This window comes from Bombina bombina, chromosome 7 (genome assembly GCF_027579735.1).
Source record: "Bombina bombina isolate aBomBom1 chromosome 7, aBomBom1.pri, whole genome shotgun sequence".
NCBI lineage: Eukaryota > Metazoa > Chordata > Amphibia > Anura > Bombinatoridae > Bombina > Bombina bombina.
In genome coordinates, this window is record NC_069505.1 from 568,165,169 (window position 1) to 568,184,521 (window position 19,353).

Genomic DNA, 19,353 nt, shown 5'->3' on the forward strand with positions numbered 1-19,353 from the left:
TGGAATTGATCAGGTCATTAACCTGCGGACAAGGAGTGTCAGTTGGAGGTAATGGATGAAAACGTGGGTGGAGTCCGTTGTTGGCATAAAAGGGAGAATACCCCGTGGAGGAGTTGGTATTGTTATTAAAGGTGAATTCAGCGTGTGGTAGGAAAGATAGCCAAGAGTCCTGTTTGTTGGAGCAAAAGCATCTCAAATATTGCTCCAACCACTGATTTGTTCTCTCACATAACCCATTAGATTGTGGATGGTATGCGGTGGTAAGATGTTGTTGAATAGAAAGAGATTGGCAAAGATATTTTCAAAACTTGGAGGTGAATTGTGACCCTCTGTCACTGAGGACGGATGTTGGGAGTCCATGTAGTCTAACAACCTCTTTGATGAACAGTTCTGCAGTTTTTTGAGCAGTCGGAAGCGATTCTATTGGAATAAAATGTGGCATTCGTGAGAATAAGTCTACAATGACAAAGATAACATTCATGCCATCGGATTTTGGAAGGTCCACTATGAAGTCCATGGACACACTAGCCCAAGGGTGTTCAGGAATAGGTAAATTCCGTAATAGCCCCAGAGGTAATTGATGTGAGGGTTTACAAGTCTGGCATGTGGGACAGGACTTGCGAAGTAGATCTAGGGTCTTGTGTATACCCAAATGACCAGCTAAAGAAGAGTCATGGGAGAGCGATAGGGCTTTGTTGCGGAGCGAGGGAGGTACATAAAATTTGGAGTGGTTGCAGAGAACTCCGTTAACATCAGGTAAGAGTGGGTAAGAAGATTTTGTTGTATCCAGCTGCTGTTGGGTTTTTAGTTCAGCGAAATCCTTGGAGAGGAGACCTATGATGTGGGTCTTGGGGATAATAGTTGAGTAGGATGGGGCTGTCTGGAGTCTAGGATCCTTACGAGAGAGGGCGTCAGCCTTTCCGTTTTTTGTTCCAGGACGGTAAGTGATGGTGTAGGAGAATCGGGAAAAGTAAAGACTCCAGCGGAGCTGATGGGCTGAGAGCGTGCGGTTGATCTGGAGGTATTGCAAGTTCTTATGATCTGTGTAACTCACTATGGGTTGCTCTGCGCCCTCCAATAGGTGTCTCCACTGGTCGAAAGATGACTTAATGGCCAAAAGCTCCTTTTCACCAACCGGATAGTTCAACTCCGCTGGTGTCAGTAGCCTGGAAAAGTAACATACTGGATGGAGTGAGTCGTTTGGAGAAGCTTTTTGTGAGAGAACAGAGCCGATAGCGTAGTCTGACGCATCCACCTCTAGGACAAACTGAGCTTTGCTATTAGGTAATTGTAGAACTGGGGATGTGATAAACCGTGATTTTAGGAGATCAAAGGTGTTCTGTGCCTGGGAAGTCCATAGAAAGGGTGAAGAGGTTTTGGTTAGATTAGTGAGGGGTTTGGTGATGGCTGCAAAATCTTTAATGAACCGTCTGTAAAAATTTGCAAAGCCTAAGAATCGTTGGACGTCTTTTATATTAGAGGGTCTTGGCCAGGAGGTGATAGCTGTGATTTTACTCTCCTCCATCATTATGTTACTTTTACTAATATTGTAGCCCAAGAAGGAAACCTGACTGACATGGAAAAGGCATTTTTCCAGCTTAACATACAATTTGTGTGTCTGTAGTCTAGATAGTACAAGCCTGATGTGATTGATATGTTCTGAGTAGGTAGAAGAGTAGATTAGGATGTCGTCAAGGTAGACCACCAGAAAAGTGTCAAGGATATCCCTAAAGATATCATTAATGAAGTTTTGTAATGTTGCCGGAGCATTGCAGAGACCGAACGGCATAACGGTATACTCGAAAAGACCATACCTGGTCCTAAATGCCGTCAGCCACTCGTCTCCGGCCCTTATTCTAACAAGGTTGTAGGCGCCCCTAAGATCCAGTTTCGTGAATATAGTTGCGCCTCTTAACCTCTCAATCAATTCTGGGATGAGAGGTAGTGGGTATCGGTTCTTTACAGTACGCTTATTGAGTTCCCGATAATCAATTATGGGACGTAAGGACCCATCCTTGTTTTTAACAAAAAATTCGCCGGCTCCGGCAGGGGAAGTGGATGGTCGAATAAACCCCTTCTTTAAATTCTCATCAATGTAGGACTTTAGATGGATTAATTCGGGTCTTGAGAGGGGATAAATATGACCATAGGGTATGGTTACCCCAGGGAGAAGGTCTATGGGGCAATCGTAAGGCCTATGTGGAGGCAATGTCTCAGCCTCCTTTTTGTTGAAAACCTCAGAAAAGTCGAGATATGGAGAAGGAATGGTAGGAGTAGTTGTGGAAAGCAAGTGGGAATTAGGAAAACACGTGGAAGTACAGTAAGGTGATGAGAAGGATAAGGTGAGAGAATCCCAATAAACCGTAGGTTGGTGTTTTTTGAGCCAAGAGATACCCAGAACGATAGGATATATTGGAAAGGAGATGATATCGAAAGAGATAGTCTCAGAATGGCCAGAAGTAGAGGTAACAAGGAGAGGACTGGTTTGTTGAGAGACTGGACCTGATGCTAGTGGTGTACCATCAATGACTTTAAGAGGCAAAGGTGTGCTTTTGAACAAAAAAGGTATTTTATTAACTTCAACTAAACTTAAATCAATAAAGTTTGCACATGCTCCGGTGTCAATCATGGCGTTACAGTTTATTCTGTGACGATCCCACTGCAAGAGTAAGGGTAAAGTAAGATAGGTGGTAGATAAGTTTTTTGTATGTAAGCAATGTTTAGTTGTGAGTGCCTTACCTAACTTCTGCTTTGAAAGTAAAGGACATTCTTTAACTGTATGTTCAGTCCCCCCACAATACATACAGAGATTGAGTGTACGGCGTCTAGCCTTCTCTTGTGGGGAAAGAGGTCCTCTGAGGAAACTGATATCCATAGGTTGTTCCGCAGAAGAACTGGAAGTAGGAGGTGTGGGTAATACCCTGTGTACAGGAGTAGTAGAAGGATTTCTTTCTTGTCTCCTCTCCCTAAGCCTACGGTCTATAGTGATAGTAAGAGCGTATAACTCTTCAAGGCGGTCTGGTATGCCTACCCTGGCTAGTTCATCCTTAATGTCCTCCGCCAATCCTAGGCGATACTGTTTTTTTAAAGAGACCTCATTCCAGAGGGAATCCCTGGCCCAGATCTTAAAGCGGGTGATATACTCCTCTACCGGTGTTTTTAGCTGCCTGAGGTTTCTGAGTTTACCTTCTGCAGTAACTTGCCGATAGGGGTCGTCATAGAGGGTAGACAAAGCTTTGAGGAATGCATCTAAAGAGTTTAGGATAGGATCCTGGGTCTCATAAAATGAATCTGCCCAGGCCCTAGGTTCTCCCCTCAAGTAGGACAATATAGTAAGCACCTTGCTCCGGTCAGTCGCATAGGTCCTGGGACGCAAGTCAAACAATAGTAGACAGGCATTTCTAAACTGTCTGAAAGTGGAGCGATCACCAGAAAATTTCTCTGGGTATGAGACCTGAGGTTCAGCCTGGTGGTCATTTCTGGTATTTCTGTTAGATAAAACTTCCCTTAAACAGGCTTTAAGGCTCTGGTTCTCTACTTGTAGCTCTCTAAAAGCCTGGGTCAGATTATCTAAACGTTGGTTAAGGCTGTGTAGTTGTGGGGTCACATCAGAAGGCTCCATTTTAATAGGGCTGGTTTATTATGTATTGATCTGTGATATTCAGCAAGTAGTTATGTAAATATTTAAGACCTATAAGCAGGATAAATAATTGTGGAGTGTTACAAGTTACTAAGTGTGCTTGCTAGTTAGAAAACACTAACTTAATCACTTGTGATAATTTAGCCTCTGAGATAAGACGCAGTAATATGAGTAGTACTAATGAGCTTTATCTTAGGCAGGTCTTATATTGTGCAATAGGAAACTTAAGAGTTGTACTTAGATAGTAAATGTCTGTTATGTCAGCTTCACTGGAGAAAGGTGAATTATGGAACCCAGACTGCACAGATACAAACAGGGGCGTTACCGTTCACATCAACTGTTGTTTAAAGAGTAATGTCAATTGAGTAAACACAAACTTAAGCACTTTATATACAGAACCTTAATTCAGAAGCAGAGCCAGTGAGAGGAATCCCAGATGCAGGTATGTAGAATCCTTGCACTAAATAGTGAGCGTGCAGCGTGGTTATGGCTCCGTGTAGCTGGGAGTCTGTAGGCTGTCTGTTTAGACAGGGAGAGTTGCGGTTAGAGCGGTAGCGTGATTCGGCGCTGCGGTGACGTCAGCGGCTGTGGCAGCTTGAAGCAGAAGCTGCTTGCAACGAAAAAGATTTCTCTGATCAGGAGAACTTTGTTTTGGTACTCAAGGTAAGGAGTTGAGCTGCTTTACTTTGGCAATAAACTTCAATAAACCAGCAATGCATCTTGGTTACAAGGAGATTAAATAGGGAAACCTGAACAGCTTGATTGAAATAAAAGGTGGTATGACAGGTTAGATATGCTGTGTAAGGTGGAATGGATTTAGACATGACAATGTATTACTAATAGGGTATATCATAACAGAAAATATTAAGAGATATCAAGTTAAGCTGTATCAATTTTTCAGATTCCTATTGAGCTCTGGATGTGACACATTTGATCATTTGATAGGGGAAGCTTTTCTGAAGGGATTGATATACTTACTGCACAATGCATGAGTACTGAGCCCAGTTCCGGACTATCATAATCTAAGGATGCGGCCTAGTGCAGAGAAGTCAAGCCTCTTCCCTACCTCCCAGGAGTGAGATAATTCAGTCCATATCAGACAACTTGATAACATAGAAAAACTAACATTTAACATGGAGGAGCAGTGTAAACTCATACAGGCATTGCTGCTACGATTTTCATCTAAAATGGATGACTACATGGCGGACCTTACTGCAACCATAAGAAACACGAGTCGGGAGGCAGCCATAACGATGATGTCACTGCAACAGCCTTCGGGACTTTACCCTGAGATAAGATTGTCTACAAGGTCACTTCAGCTAACCGCAAAGGGCTAGATGCCCCTAAGGTAATGCATCACTCTGCTAGCCGGTCTTCAGGCAACAACACGAACAGGGATCTCAGTGAAATGTTCCTACAAAGCCTGGACACAGAGCTCTATTACTTACCTTTTTCTAGCCCATATTTCAGGAGAGGCGCGGATGTGCATACCTTAGCTTTGTCCTGAGGCCGGGGGGATGTGGCCGACTCCCGTGGTCTAGGACTGACATACACTAAGGTACTTTATGTTGAGGAGGCTACGAAGTCCCAGAGCCAGAGTGTCCCTGTCAATCAATGTTGGAGAAGGATGACTCAGTTCACCTTCTGCGATGACATCTATGGCGGACTCAGAAAAGGCATAGGGTGAGCTCCAGTGTAATACCTGATCACTGGTTGGGGACAAATCGCTATACACCCATACTCGATTTAGGGATTTTTGCAAGAGGATTTAACGTGTTAATTCTTTGAGGGCATGAACAATCTAAATTCAAATTGGACACAAATGGGGAACTTTGTACTCCTTTTATATCACTAGTACTTAGTTATACTTGTCTTCTTAATGCTGAGGGCTGGGGGGTTGTTTAAAGAATATTTGAGTGACATTAAATAGTTTATGAGATTATTTTCGGAGCACTGTATTCCTTATTGGATGCCTCTTAGCCTAGTCTGTTCAGCTCTACTTAGATTATGCTATTTCCTATTTCATTATACAACCTCATGATAATTGTAAGCCTCAATTCCCACTATCATAAGTGCAAGCAAATGCAGTTAATATTGGATGGAACAAAAGCTTTGTATTGTCTATCTGGGCTTTGTATGAGTCTCTTCTAATCTATGAGAGTCCTTTCACTCCCTAACAACTAATGTAAGTGACTAACTACACTCAATAGCGCAACACTGGTCTAACATATATTTACTTCACTCGGATTTGAAGGAAAGTTGATTTGGTCAAGCAAACGTTAAATACATCCAGTTATTAAAACACCAGTGTCTCCTTTGGCCAATCCTTTAGGTGGCTACATACATGTCCTAATATTGCTATTTCTGTAGTCCTGCCAAGTCCATTCTGAATCTCCATATATCCATTCAAATATATGGCTACACTATAGGAATTAGATATATATTACACAATGCTCTAATATCAGTAGTCTATTTTATGTGGCATAAGAATGTACTTTGTTTGTTATTTGTGCTATACTATTATCAAGTTATATAATTATGCTGCATATTGGCTATATGTTAATTTTGTGTAACCCACAATTTTTCATTACTACCATGACCGATGGCGATTTTGTTACCATAGGTTCTTATATTTTATATGTTTTAATAGATCATAAAAAACCCTACCTTCCTTCTCTTAGCTGGCGAAGGGTTGGAGGGACTCTGAATAATAGTTTGAAGCAACAATACTCATAACGCCTTAGTCATTTCATAACATGTAATACTTGCTAAGAAGACGCTATCAGGTGCATCAGCATTTTAACTTAGCTAGTGTGGGTACATCTGTAGTATGTTGGCGGAATCTATTGCTTAAAAGCAAATTAATCATTATATTCTTGTACATTAAGATATATGAATATACTCCCATTGTTGGTATTATTTAAAATATCAGTTGTTAATTTATCTCAAATTTAAAAAAAAATCCCAGTTTATTATCTGGGATTATTACCTAGCAGCTTTTTGCTTTTTTTTTGCTTTTCTGCTCTAAACTCTAATTTCTCTTATTTATATATCATAAATCACTTTACATTAAGTGTATTAAGTCACCAGGCCCAAAAGTGGCTCTATATCATTATAGTTTAGTCTAGCTTACTTCCAGTGATACTAGTTGTTACATATAGGTCCAAGAGCGGACTATCAATATTTTAGGAGGATGTTATAAACTTATAAATGGAGGTTTCAGTTGTACCTGCCTTTCTATTCCTGGGTTTATTTGTCATGAATATTGCTTTATTGTTGTACCTATATTTCTATACTAACTGAAGTGTATATATTTCCATTAGGGTATAGGAGCTGTTCCTATACCTGTTTATATGGAGTTGTGGCAAACTATACCAATGCCGCTCCTGTGCTTAGAGCGTCTGATTGCTTAGTAACAAGGCAGTTTAGTTTCTGTGCTGCCTGCTACACGTTTTGACTGATCAAAACAGCCTTTCTCAAGTAGTATGTTACTGTCCGTGTTGTGTCACCTTATAAACCCCAACCTGAAATGCTGATTTGATGAGGTTAAATGTTCCAGATTTCATTATTGTTATCCACAGTAGTTATGATAATAATGCATTCTATAAACTAATTGAAAACAATCCCTAAAACCATATTAAGTGTCTCCCTAAAAAGATAAATATATGTTTAATAGAAGATTATTTAAAACCCATTATTTATTTATATATGTGTTACTTGTGCTACAGTCTAAAAGCCTTTAGTGTCAGATGGTTATTGGGCTTAGTGTTGAGAGCTATCTGTCATTTCCTTGTATATATGTATGTTTATGTGTATATGGATGTTTAGTGTCTCTGCATACTCTGCTATTACACACTATGGAGCATACTAAGGGGCCGATTAACCAAGCTCCGTATGGAGGCACCTTGTTTAAAGACCTCGACTCCATAGCCTGTCCGCCTGCACTGAGGCCGCGGACAGAAATCAACCCAATCAAATACGATCGGGTTGATTGACACCCCCTGCTAGCGGCTGATTGGCCGCAAATCTACAGGGGGCAGCATTGCACCAGCAGCTCACAAGAACTGCTGGTGCAATGATAAATGCCAACAGTGTATGCTGTCTGCATTTATCGATGTGCGGCGGACATGATAGGCTACATTGTATCATGTCAGCTCGCACATTAATAAATATACCCCTAAATCTGCCCAAACTGATATCAATGTTAACATATTAGAGGAGTCATCTACTGATAACCCTCTCTTTACATTATTATGTGTGTTTTGCAAGTCTGTTCCGGTGTTCCAGGTCACTCAACTTTGTCAGAGCTGTGTACCTCAAACTTTGCATACAAACCAGCTGCAACCTTCTACTTCCTATAGAGAGTTTTGTCCTATGTATGTCACTCAGGGGGCTACTACTGACTTCACTTCTGAATTTAAAACCAGTATTCACAAAGTTGTGGAAGATTATTTAATGGTTATCCCCAAGCCAAGTAAGTGTAAGCGCAAATCTGGGGATTTACCTTAATCTCCTAAAGTAGATGTGCAAACTTCTTCCCCTCGAAATTCTGACTCTGAGGATGCAAAATCATCTTGTTCTGATGGGGAAGTGTCATCGGGTGAATAGGGTCCTGTACTGATTCTGAATTTGAAAATACTTTCAGATTTAAAGTGTAACATATCCCGTAATTTACTACATCATGTTTTAAAAACTCTGGGGCTTTCTGAAGACAAACCTGCTGAAAATAAACCTGTAAATCATTTAAATGTTGTTTTCAAGGCTTCACCAAAAAATCCAAAGGTATTTAAGGTTCCTAACTTGGTCTCTGACAATATAGCCAAGGAATGGAAAAAGCCAGGCGTGCCTTTTGATCCTTCTTCCAAATGTAATAAAATGTACCCCATTCCAGAACATAATACTGGAAGTATGGGAAACATGGTGGGAAATTAGCTTTTCTCCCTCAGGACAAGAAATTCAGGTAAAAGAAGGCCAGGTAATCGGTTTTATTCCTTTTGTTTCTCAGGAGACCAAAAATCCTCCTCTTCTCAGAAGCCTGAGCCCTCCAAGCTAGCCAGAAAGCTTGGTTCTTCATGGGCAAAGAACAAGCAGTCCAAGAAGTCTAACCAATATCAAATCTACATGAAGGTGTGGCCCCATACCAGAATCTTTTCAGTCCAGGGACCCAGGGTTCCAAGGGCTACAGGATAATCTTTCAGGTACAGGCCTCCTCAAGGACAATTGCTTTTGTCTCATTTTCCCAAAAGTCCTTCAAAGGAGGCTGCCTTTATGCAATGTGTTCAGAATTTAGTTGATATAGAAGTAACTTGGCTAGTACCGGTGTCTCAACAGGGTTAGGGTTTTTACTCTAATCTGTTAATTATCCCAAAGAAGGAAGGGAGTAACAGACCTCCCCTAGATTTGAAAGCCCCAAGCATGTTTGCCAGGGTTCCCACTTTCAAAATGGAAACTATTTGCACAATTTTACCCTTAAACCTACGGTTTAAATTTATTGCTACTATAGCCCTCAAGGATGCATGTCTTCACATCCCTATCCACAAGGATCACTATAAGTTCCTTAAGTTTGCATATCTAGACAAACACTACCAATTTATCGCTCTTCTGTTTGGTCTGGCCACACTTCCATGTATCTTCACAAAGGTGTTGGGGGTATAGTTGTTGGTCAACAAAGCTCAGGGAATTTCAATTGCACCATATCTGGACAATATGCTGGTGCAAGCCCCTTTCCTGTCACTCGTTATTACTCATACAATCTTCTGTCTTTTCTCCAAGACCATGGTTGGAGAATCAATGTTCCCAAAAGTTTATTGCATCCTGCTAAAAGGGTAGCATTTCTAGGAGTCATAATAGATTCAGTCCTTATTTGCCTGTTTGTGATGGAAACCCTCAAAATAAAGCTTCAGAAGGCATGTTTCTCCTTGAAAAGTTCTCCATTCCCATCAGTAGCTCAGTGCATGGAGGTGGAGAGTCTTGTGGTAGCTGCTTCAGACACAGTTCCTTTTGTCTTTTTCTAGTTTCAAACTCTTCAATTATCTATGTTAAATCAGTGGTCAAACAATTATCTAAACTTGGAGCAACAGATTGCTCTGGATTTATCTGACCGACAATCTCTCTCTTGATGGCCACAAAGTCCTTCTTTGACCCTTAGAGCATCCTTCATTCTTTGGTCATTGGCTATTGTGATGAAGGATGCCAGTCTTTTAGGCTGCGGGGTGGTCTGGAATTCTCAAAGACTGCAAGGAGTCTGGTCTCCTCTAGAGGCGAGGTTACCAATCAACATTCTGGATCTTCGATCAATTCTTTGGGCTCTTCAGTCCTGGCCCCTATTGAAGGAGGAAAACTTTATCTGTTTCCAGTAGTACAATATTACCATGGTGGCCTACATAAATCATCTAGGGGTATCCACAGTCCACTGGCTATGCAGGAAGTGTCTCGAATTATGTTTTAGGCACAGAGGTATGATTGCTTCCTATCAGTAATTCACATACAAGGTGTGAACAACTAGGAGGAGCATTACCTCAGCCATCAATTGGTCCATCCAGGAGAGTAGTCTCTCCATTAGGACATTTTTGATCCGTGACTAAATGGGGTTTACCAGACATAGATCTATTGGCTTCTCACTTAAACCACAAGCTTCCACAGTATTGTGCAAGATCAAAAAATCCAAAGGCTAACATAATAGATGCCTTGGTATGCCCACGGGAATATTATCTAGCATACCTGTTTCCTCCGTTTTTTTCTTCTTTCAAGAGCCATTGTTTGGATAAAAGAGCAGTCAGCTTCAGTAATATTGATTGCTTCAGCCTGGACCCCCGCAGAACATGGTATGCAGATATCGTGCAGATGTCCTCATCTCCTCCATGGCTTTAATGTTTTCTGATGGATTGGAATGGCAGTGTTGAATGTTCACATGCAATTTATTGGAGTTTTTATAGCACTAATACATTTGGAAAGCATTAGGTAAATGGGATATTGTAAGATCACTTTCTTTTTTTTTAAATTATTTGGAATGGGTTCAAATTTGAAAAGATTAAATTAATCCATTCAATGCTTTTCACAATTCTGATTAATTGGAATGTACTCCATAGAAAGTAAGGGAAACTGCAAAAATGTGCTCCAAGAATTCTATTATCAAAGTGTCCTTATGCAAGTTATATGTATAGTAGGGACTTATAATCATTCTATGAATGCATTTGAAAATCTTGTGATAACTGGGTTAAAACCCCATGTGAATATTACCTTCTCTGTGGCAGTTCTAGAGCTCTACTTAAGGGGCAGTGCACCCATTCATTCAGGTTACACCTACATTAAGCTGAGGAGGAAGGACAAAATTGCCCCTATCTTTGCTGGGGGTTCATCCTACCAAAAAACACCCACAGACCACCTAGCCACACCCCTAACCACCAAGTAATGGCTGGACCACCAAGCTTCACCCACTAGACATGTGACTCCATCCACACTGACTCCCCCACTGAACATTCCTGACCCCGCCCATATTTCCTTCTAACTCAGAATGAATGGATTTTTGACCCAGTTAATCCTCTTCAATGTCCAATGCCTATTTCATAAGAGATGATATATATCTTTGAAATAGTTGATCCTCACTTACTTACTACATTCCTGTGTTGGTACCTTCTTTGAGATTTTGTAAAACAGACAGAAGTTTAAAGTTTTTCTCTAAATGAGTTTGCTGAAATTAGTAGTTAGAGAGGTCAGATAAGTCTAATCAAAAAGGAACTTTGCTATCTTGTGACCATTTCTGGCCAATGTCATGCAGATATTTTTTGAGGATAAACTATTCAGCAAATATTTCACTCTGAAGGAATCTTCATGTCTTCTTGGGACAATAGAAAGTAAAACAATTTCACATTTTAAATAAATAGTATAAATATAAAAGGATTTTATAATGGAGATTAATTATATTTCACAATTTCCCAGCCCTGTGCTTACAATAGTGCACAATATTATATGATATTACAAGTCAATGATAAAATAGTTTTATCAGAGAATGTTACAGGCGGGCCAGTAGAGGAACAGCAGGAATGTCGGGTAGTAGTGGAGCAGCAGGCTGTGCAGGGCAGTAGAGAAGCAGCAAAATAAGGCCTCCTAGAAGTGGCAGGATGTGCTGGGCTTTAGAGGAGAAACTTGATATGCAGGGCCTGAGAGGAACAGCAGGATATGCAGGGCCTCTGAGGATCAACAGGATATTCTGAGCTTTAGAGGAGAAGCAGGAAATGCAGGCCTCAGAGGAACAGCAGGATATGCAGCGCTGTAGAGGAGCAGCATGGTATGCAGGGCAGTAGAGGAGCAGCAGGAAACACAGGCCTCAGAGGAGCAGCAGGAAATGCAGGCCTCAGAGGAGCTAACAGGATATGCAGGGCAGGAAAGGAGCAGCAGGATATGCAGGGCAGGAGAGGAGCAGCAGGATATGCAAGGCAGGAGAGGAGCAGCAGGATATGCATGACAGGAGAGGAGCAGCAGTATATGCAAGGCAAGAGAGGAGCAGCAGGATATGGATGGCAGGAGAGGAGCAGCAGGATATACAGGGCAGGAGAGGAGCAGCAGGATATGCAAGGCAGGAGAGGAGCAGCAGGATATACAGGGCAGGAGAGGAGCAGCAGGATATACAGGGCAGGAGAGGAGCAGCAGGATATGCATGGCAGAAGAGGAGCAGCAGGATATACAAGGCAGGAGAGGAGCAGCAGGATATGCAGGGCAGGAGAGGAGCAGCAGGATGTGCAAAGGCAGGAGAGGAGCAGCAGGATATGCAAGGCAGTAGAGGAGCAGCAGGATATGCATGGCAGGAGAGGAGCAGCAGGATATGCATGGCAGGAGAGGAGCAGCAGGATATGCATGACAGGAGAGGAGCAGCAGGATATGCAAGGCAGGAGAGGAGCAGCAGGATATGCCTGGCAGGAGAGGAGCAGCAGGATATACAGGGCAGGAGAGGAGCAGAAGGAAATGCAGGCCTCAGAGGAGCTAACAGGATATGCATGGCAGGAGAGGAGCAGCAGGATATACAGGGCAGGAGAGGAGCGGCAGGATATGCAAGGCAGGAGAGGAGCAGCAGGATATACCTGGCAGGAGAGGAGCAGCAGGATATACAGGGCAGGAGAGGAGCAGCAGGAAATGCAGGCCTCAAAGGAGCTAACAGGATATGCATGGCAAGAGAGGAGCAGCAGGATATACAGGGCCGGGAGGAGCGGCAGGATATGCAAGGCAGTAGAGGAGCAGCAGGATATGCATGGCGGGAGAGGAGCAGCAGGATATGCATGACAGGAGAGGAGCAGCAGGATATGCATGGCAGGAGAGGAGCAGCAGGATATACAGGGCAGGAGAGGAGCAGCAGGATATGCAAGGCATGAGAGGAGCAGCAGGATATGCAAGGCAGGAGAGGAGCAGCAGGATGTGCAAAGGCAGGAGAGGAGCAGCAGGATATGCAGGGCAGTAGAGGAGCAGCAGGATATGCAGGGCAGGAGAGGAGCAGCAGGATATACAAGGCAGGAGAGGAGCAGCAGGATATGCAAGGCAGGAGAGGAGCAGCAGTATGTGCAAAGGCAGGAGAGGAGCAGCAGGATATGCAGGGCAGTAGAGGAGCAGCAGGATATGCAGGGCAGGAGAGGAGCAGCAGGATATGCAAGGCAGGAGAGGAGCAGCAGGATGTGCAAAGGCAGTAGAGGAGCAGCAGGATACGCAGGGCAGGAAAGGAGCAGCAGGATATGCAAGGCAGGAGAGGAGCAGCAGGATATGCAAGGCAGGAGAGGAGCAGCAGGATATGCAAGGCAGGAGAGGAGCAGCAGGATGTGCAAAGGCAGGAGAGGAGCAGCAGGATATGCAGGGCAGTAGATGAGCAGCAGGATATGCAAGGCAGGAGAGGAAATGCAGGAAATGCAGGTAGACAGTAGCAGCATTCTTTAACATCCATGCAAAGTTTATTTTTTACCTTTCTATCTTTTTAACCAAGTTTGTGTGTATGTATTTAAACATTGTTTGTTAAAGGGATCGCTCTAAACCAAGCTTGTGTGTATTTATTTAAACATTGTTTGTTAAAGGGACTGCTTTTAACCAAGTTTGTGTGTATTTATTTAAACATTGTTTGTTAAAGGGATCGCTCTAAATCAAGCTTGTGTGTTTTATTTAAACATTGTTTGCTAAAGGTACTGCTCTTAACCAAATTTGTGTGTATTTATTTAAACATTGTTTGTTAAAGGGACTGCTTTTAACCAAGTTTGTGTGTATTTATTTAAACATTGTTTGTTAAAGGGACAGCTCTTTAATTGTTTTTAGTTAAATGCAACAAATAACAAAAATGAGTTATTGTTTGCAATTGTCATAACTGCTTGTGACAGTTATTTATAAGCTAATAAGCAGTAGTCACATTTTCAAATAATCCTGACATATTTACTTGTTAGCAGCCCTAAAAATCAGTGTTATTATCAAAAGAATATGCAATCTGCAGCTGACCGTTTCTTCACTGTCTGTAAAACTGTACAAAACTTTATTAGATGATAACAATTATGGGCAATTAAAAAAACAAACAAATTGATCCTATGAGGTTCTGTTCACTATAGGACACATCCCCAGATATTAAGAAAACTAATAAAAACTCATCCTGGACACAAACAGCGCAGCACGGGATAAGCCTAACTGGTGAGTGTGAAGCATTATTATTTATTAACATGTTAGATTCAATTGTTTGTTTGTTTTTATGAACATTAAACTTTTATAATATTTTCCCATTAAAGGGACATGGAACCCAAAATGTTTCTGTCATGATTCAGATAGAGCATTGAATAAAACAATTTTTAAATTGTATCTTCTATTTAAAGGGACAGTTTACCCAAACTGTAAATACATTTTAAAAGAAATAGATTGCAAAAAAATTATGAGAAATCATTATAGATCGTTTTCTTTGTCAGCAATTTTTTTTTTTTAAATGTCGGGTTGTGTATTTTATTACCTATAACGCTTGAATTATTTTTTTTACGTACGGCTACTCTGGTTGCGCATGCTCTATCCCCCATGATGATGTCACTGCGTGTGTACACGGACCAGCGCTCAATAAAAGCCCATCCGTGTTCAGCAATGAGTAGATTTTTTTTTCTTAGTGCTGGTGCCCATGAGTTCTACTGTCACAGCGAAGCCTTCTTATGCACAGCAGAAATTCCGGATTTCTGTTCCACTTGCTGTTTGGTTCTACTGCTGCATTAATATAAAGGTAAGTGAACACTGGGGTGTATATATATATATATATGTATATATATATATATATATATATATATATATATATATATATATATATATATATATATATAACAATATATATATGTGTATATTTATAAAATGGCAATAAATTAGAATGGTTTTATTATCCTAGCAGCAGATCATCTTTCAACAACATTGGAGATATGATATTTTAGTCTTTTATATAGTGACTGTTACGCTAGGAAAACACTGTGGCTTTGAAGTTTATTTTGTGCATCTGCAGTTTGTTATATACAATGTATGTGTGTAATTTATACATACAGTGCTCTAGAATTATAATCCGTGGCAGCACTCTAAATAGTCTGTATCCTTAGTACAACCTCTGGCTGTAGATACCTTGTTGTATACTTCTTGTGCCTGTTTATACCTCTGACCCTGTGTGCAGTAAAGGTCTGATAAGACTGCTCTCCTCTGAGCTTGTTGTATATTTTGTACTTTAAAGGGACACTGAACCCAAATTTTTTCTTTCGTGATTCAGATAGAGCATGACATGTTAAGCAACTTTCTAAATTACTCCTATTATCAAATTTTCTTTATTCTCTTGGTATCTTTATTTGAAATGCAAGAATGTAAGTTTAAACGCCGGCCCATTTTTGGTGAACAACCTGGGTTGTCCTTGCTGATTGGTGAATAAATTCATCCACCAATAAAAAAAGTGCTGTCCAGAGTAATAAACAAAAAAAAAAGCTTAGATGCCTTCTTTTTCAAATAAAGATAGCAAGAGAATGAAGGAAAATTGATAATACGAGTAAATTAGAAAGTTGCTTAAAATTGCATGATCTATCTGAATAACGAAAGAAAAAAAAAAAAGGGTTCAGTGTCCCTTTTTAATGTATGTCCTTTGTAAATAAATCCTCAAATTGTGTTGTTTTTTTTGTTGTTGTTTTTTTAAATACAAATATTATATAGATTTTCTACAATCACTTCAATTTTTTTTTTTTATGGAGAATAAGCATTTATCAGCATACCAACATGGCAAACATCATGTATTGTCCTATGTGCTGGTTATAAATTTCCAAATCCAAAATTTCCAAATCCAAAATTATTCTAAAATCCAAACTTTTTCACTAACATTAAAAAAAAAAATCAAAAAATACAATTTTCCCTTCCTAAAGTAACAGTTATAAAAAAACCTATATAAAACGACCTAGAATTACATGTATATGCTGTATTATGAAATGTAAATATTGTCTAAATTACATAAAATATTGTTGCTTACACTTGGTCCCATCCCCTCTCCAAACTGTTCCATTTTACAGATGTAAATATTCTAAAATCCAAACTATTCCAAAATCTAAAGCTTTTCTAGTTCCAAGCAGTTTGAATAAAGGGTTTTCCAGCTGTATATTATATATTAATATTAATGTTCTACCACCTACAATTGCATTTCTATATGATTATTTGAATGTTTTATATAGTGGAAACATTTCCAATGTAAATGGGATTTGGTCAACTGTGAAAACTGTCTGCAATCATCCAGTAAATAAAGTAAATTATGTCAATGTATGGGATTTAGTTTTACTGATATATTACATATCTAATTATTGGAGCATCACTTTAATTTATCTAAAAGTTTAAAATTCTGTGTTCATATGATAAATTGTGTGGACATGATTAGCACCTAAATATACAAATGAATAATATATATATCATAATATAATACCAAAATATAAAGTACAAAAATTATTTCAAAACTCTGTAGTTCTGCAACAATAAGAGCAAATATATATACTGTATATGTGTGTGTGTGTGTATATATATATATATATATATATATATATATATATACACGTGTCTGACTCCACAAAGTGAATACTGTCTGACTCCACAAAGTAACAAATCATACATAGGGCTCCATGTACTAAGCAGTCAGCGAGCTACCCGCAACAAATCTCGCGTCAAAATTCGCAAACTGATATGTACAAAGCCGTCAATTATGTTAAAACTCGCATCTTTAAAATTGCGAGCGTACTTATCCGCCAAACCTCGCTACCGCTCCATTTTTCACTGTAATTAGACACATTTGACCACCAACTCGCCAAAAACGAATGTACTAAAAAATCTATTTGTCCGCTCGCTACAATTTCCGCTCCCACCTCGTTATTTTTGCCTCGCCACCTTTTAGGTGGCGGGCAAGGTACAAAACAATAGGAAAGTCAATCTAGACGCCAGTCTAGACATATATAAAAGGCAGTAATATCAGCATTGTACAGCATAACTGGCGTCTAATTTGTCTCTCATTTCCATGTACATAAATTGCGCCAAATTTGTCGACTGTAATTAAAGAGTAATCTATATTTTAAATTTGTATTGTATAGTTGTCAATCTTTATAATTATTTTTATATTAATATTTATATATTATCAGATCCAGATGAAGCCATATCCAAATTGTAAATAAATATTACAAAAATAACGCTGTTATCACTCTTCAAAAAATTTAGAACAATAATAAAGTTGTTTAGATAAGTTGAACTTTTATAGGAGCAAAATTCTATTCCCGCGACTACTATGATGTTCGTGACACCTTGCATGTCACGTGTTAATAATTGGCCAGACAATTCAACTGAAAGTTAAAAGTACATCAGCTTAGTCGCGGCGAGCGAGACGTCAAATTTATCAATAATCCGCCACTGCTCGCGGCGGGCTAGACTTGTCTATTTATTGGGGGATTATTAGTACATAGTGACAGCGGACACCATTTCGCCCGCGGCGAGTAACGGCGAGTTTATCCGCGTCTAAAATGACGGATGAATTGACGGCTTAGTACATGGAGCCCATAAAGGTCTTATTGTAATTCGTTGAATGGATACACTCAAAAGTTTCAAGCCCTTTAGCCTTTAGAGTTTGTGTTTGACAACTGTAATGTGTTTGCTGTAGACTCATACACAACATTATATAGCTTTTTTCATATGTATGAATATATATTATTAAAGGGTCATGAAACCCAAAATATTTCTTTCATGATTCAGATAGAGAATACAATTTTAAACAACATTCCAATTTACTTCTATTATCTAATTTGCTTCATTCTTTAGATATCCCTTGTTGAAGAAATAGCAATGCACATGGGTGAGCCAATAACAAGAGGCACCTAAGTGCAGCCACCAATCAGCAGATACTGAGCATATATATGCTTTTCAACCAAGTATATCACGAGAATGAAGCAAATGAGATAACAGAAGTAAATTAGAAAACTGTTTAAAATAGCATGCTCTTTCTAAAGCATGAAAGAAAGTTTTTGGCTAGAATGTCCCTTTAATGTAATTTAATGGTGTAATGTTGCATATATTCTGTGGTGTGGATATATATCATAATATGTTTATATATATAACATATTATATGTATAGACAGACAGAAAGATAGATAGATAGATAGAGAGAGAGAGAGAGAGAGAGAGAGAGAGAGAGAAAGAGAGAGAAAGAGAGAGATGAGAGATAGATAGATAGATAGATAGATAGATAGATAGATAGATGATAGATAGATGATAGATGAAAGAGAGAGAGAGAGAGAGATACATATAGATGATAGATAGATATATAGATAGATAGATAGATAGATAGATAGATAGATAGATAGATAGATAGTATCTATGTAAGTGACTTAATTTTTCAATTATTGCAGTCTCAATTAGTTTTACATTCAGTGAATTTATGATAAAATCTTGTTGAATTTCTTAGCAAATCAATAAATAAAATGTATATATAAACTTATACAAATACATAATTACATATGAATAATGTAATGATGATGTAAATATATTAAGCATATTTTATAAAGAATCTAAATATATAGGGCATAACTTAGTCTGACTCATTCAGTTATGTGACAATAAGAGCTAACACTTACAATACAATAAGATTCAAAGATATATAATTTAGAGAGCAATCACAAGTTTCAAGGCCTTTAGAGTTTGTGTCTGACAACTGTTATGTGTTTGCTGTAGACACATACATAACTCTATATAGCTTTTTTCGTATGAATATATAAAATATATAAAAATATTATAATTTATTTGTATAATATTGCAATATTTCATGGCATGGCTATAAATAATTTGATATATATATATATATATTCTATATATTTATATACCGTATATACAGTATATATATATATATATATATATATATAGTATATATATATATATATATATATATATAGAGAGAGAGAGAGAGAGAGAATATGTACAGATAGACAGACAGATAGATAACAGACAGATAGATAGATAGATAGATAGATAGATAGATAGATAGATAGATAGATACCCATGGACAGCGCTGCCGAATATGTTGGCACTTCATAAATAAAGTATAGTAATAATAGATAAATAGATAGATAGATAGATAGATAGATAGATGAAAGATCTAAAACCAATCAACACAGTTTTCAATTTTAGTGTATGAGATAAAAAACCCACAATGAGCTCGATCTAGAAAAGACCTACTCT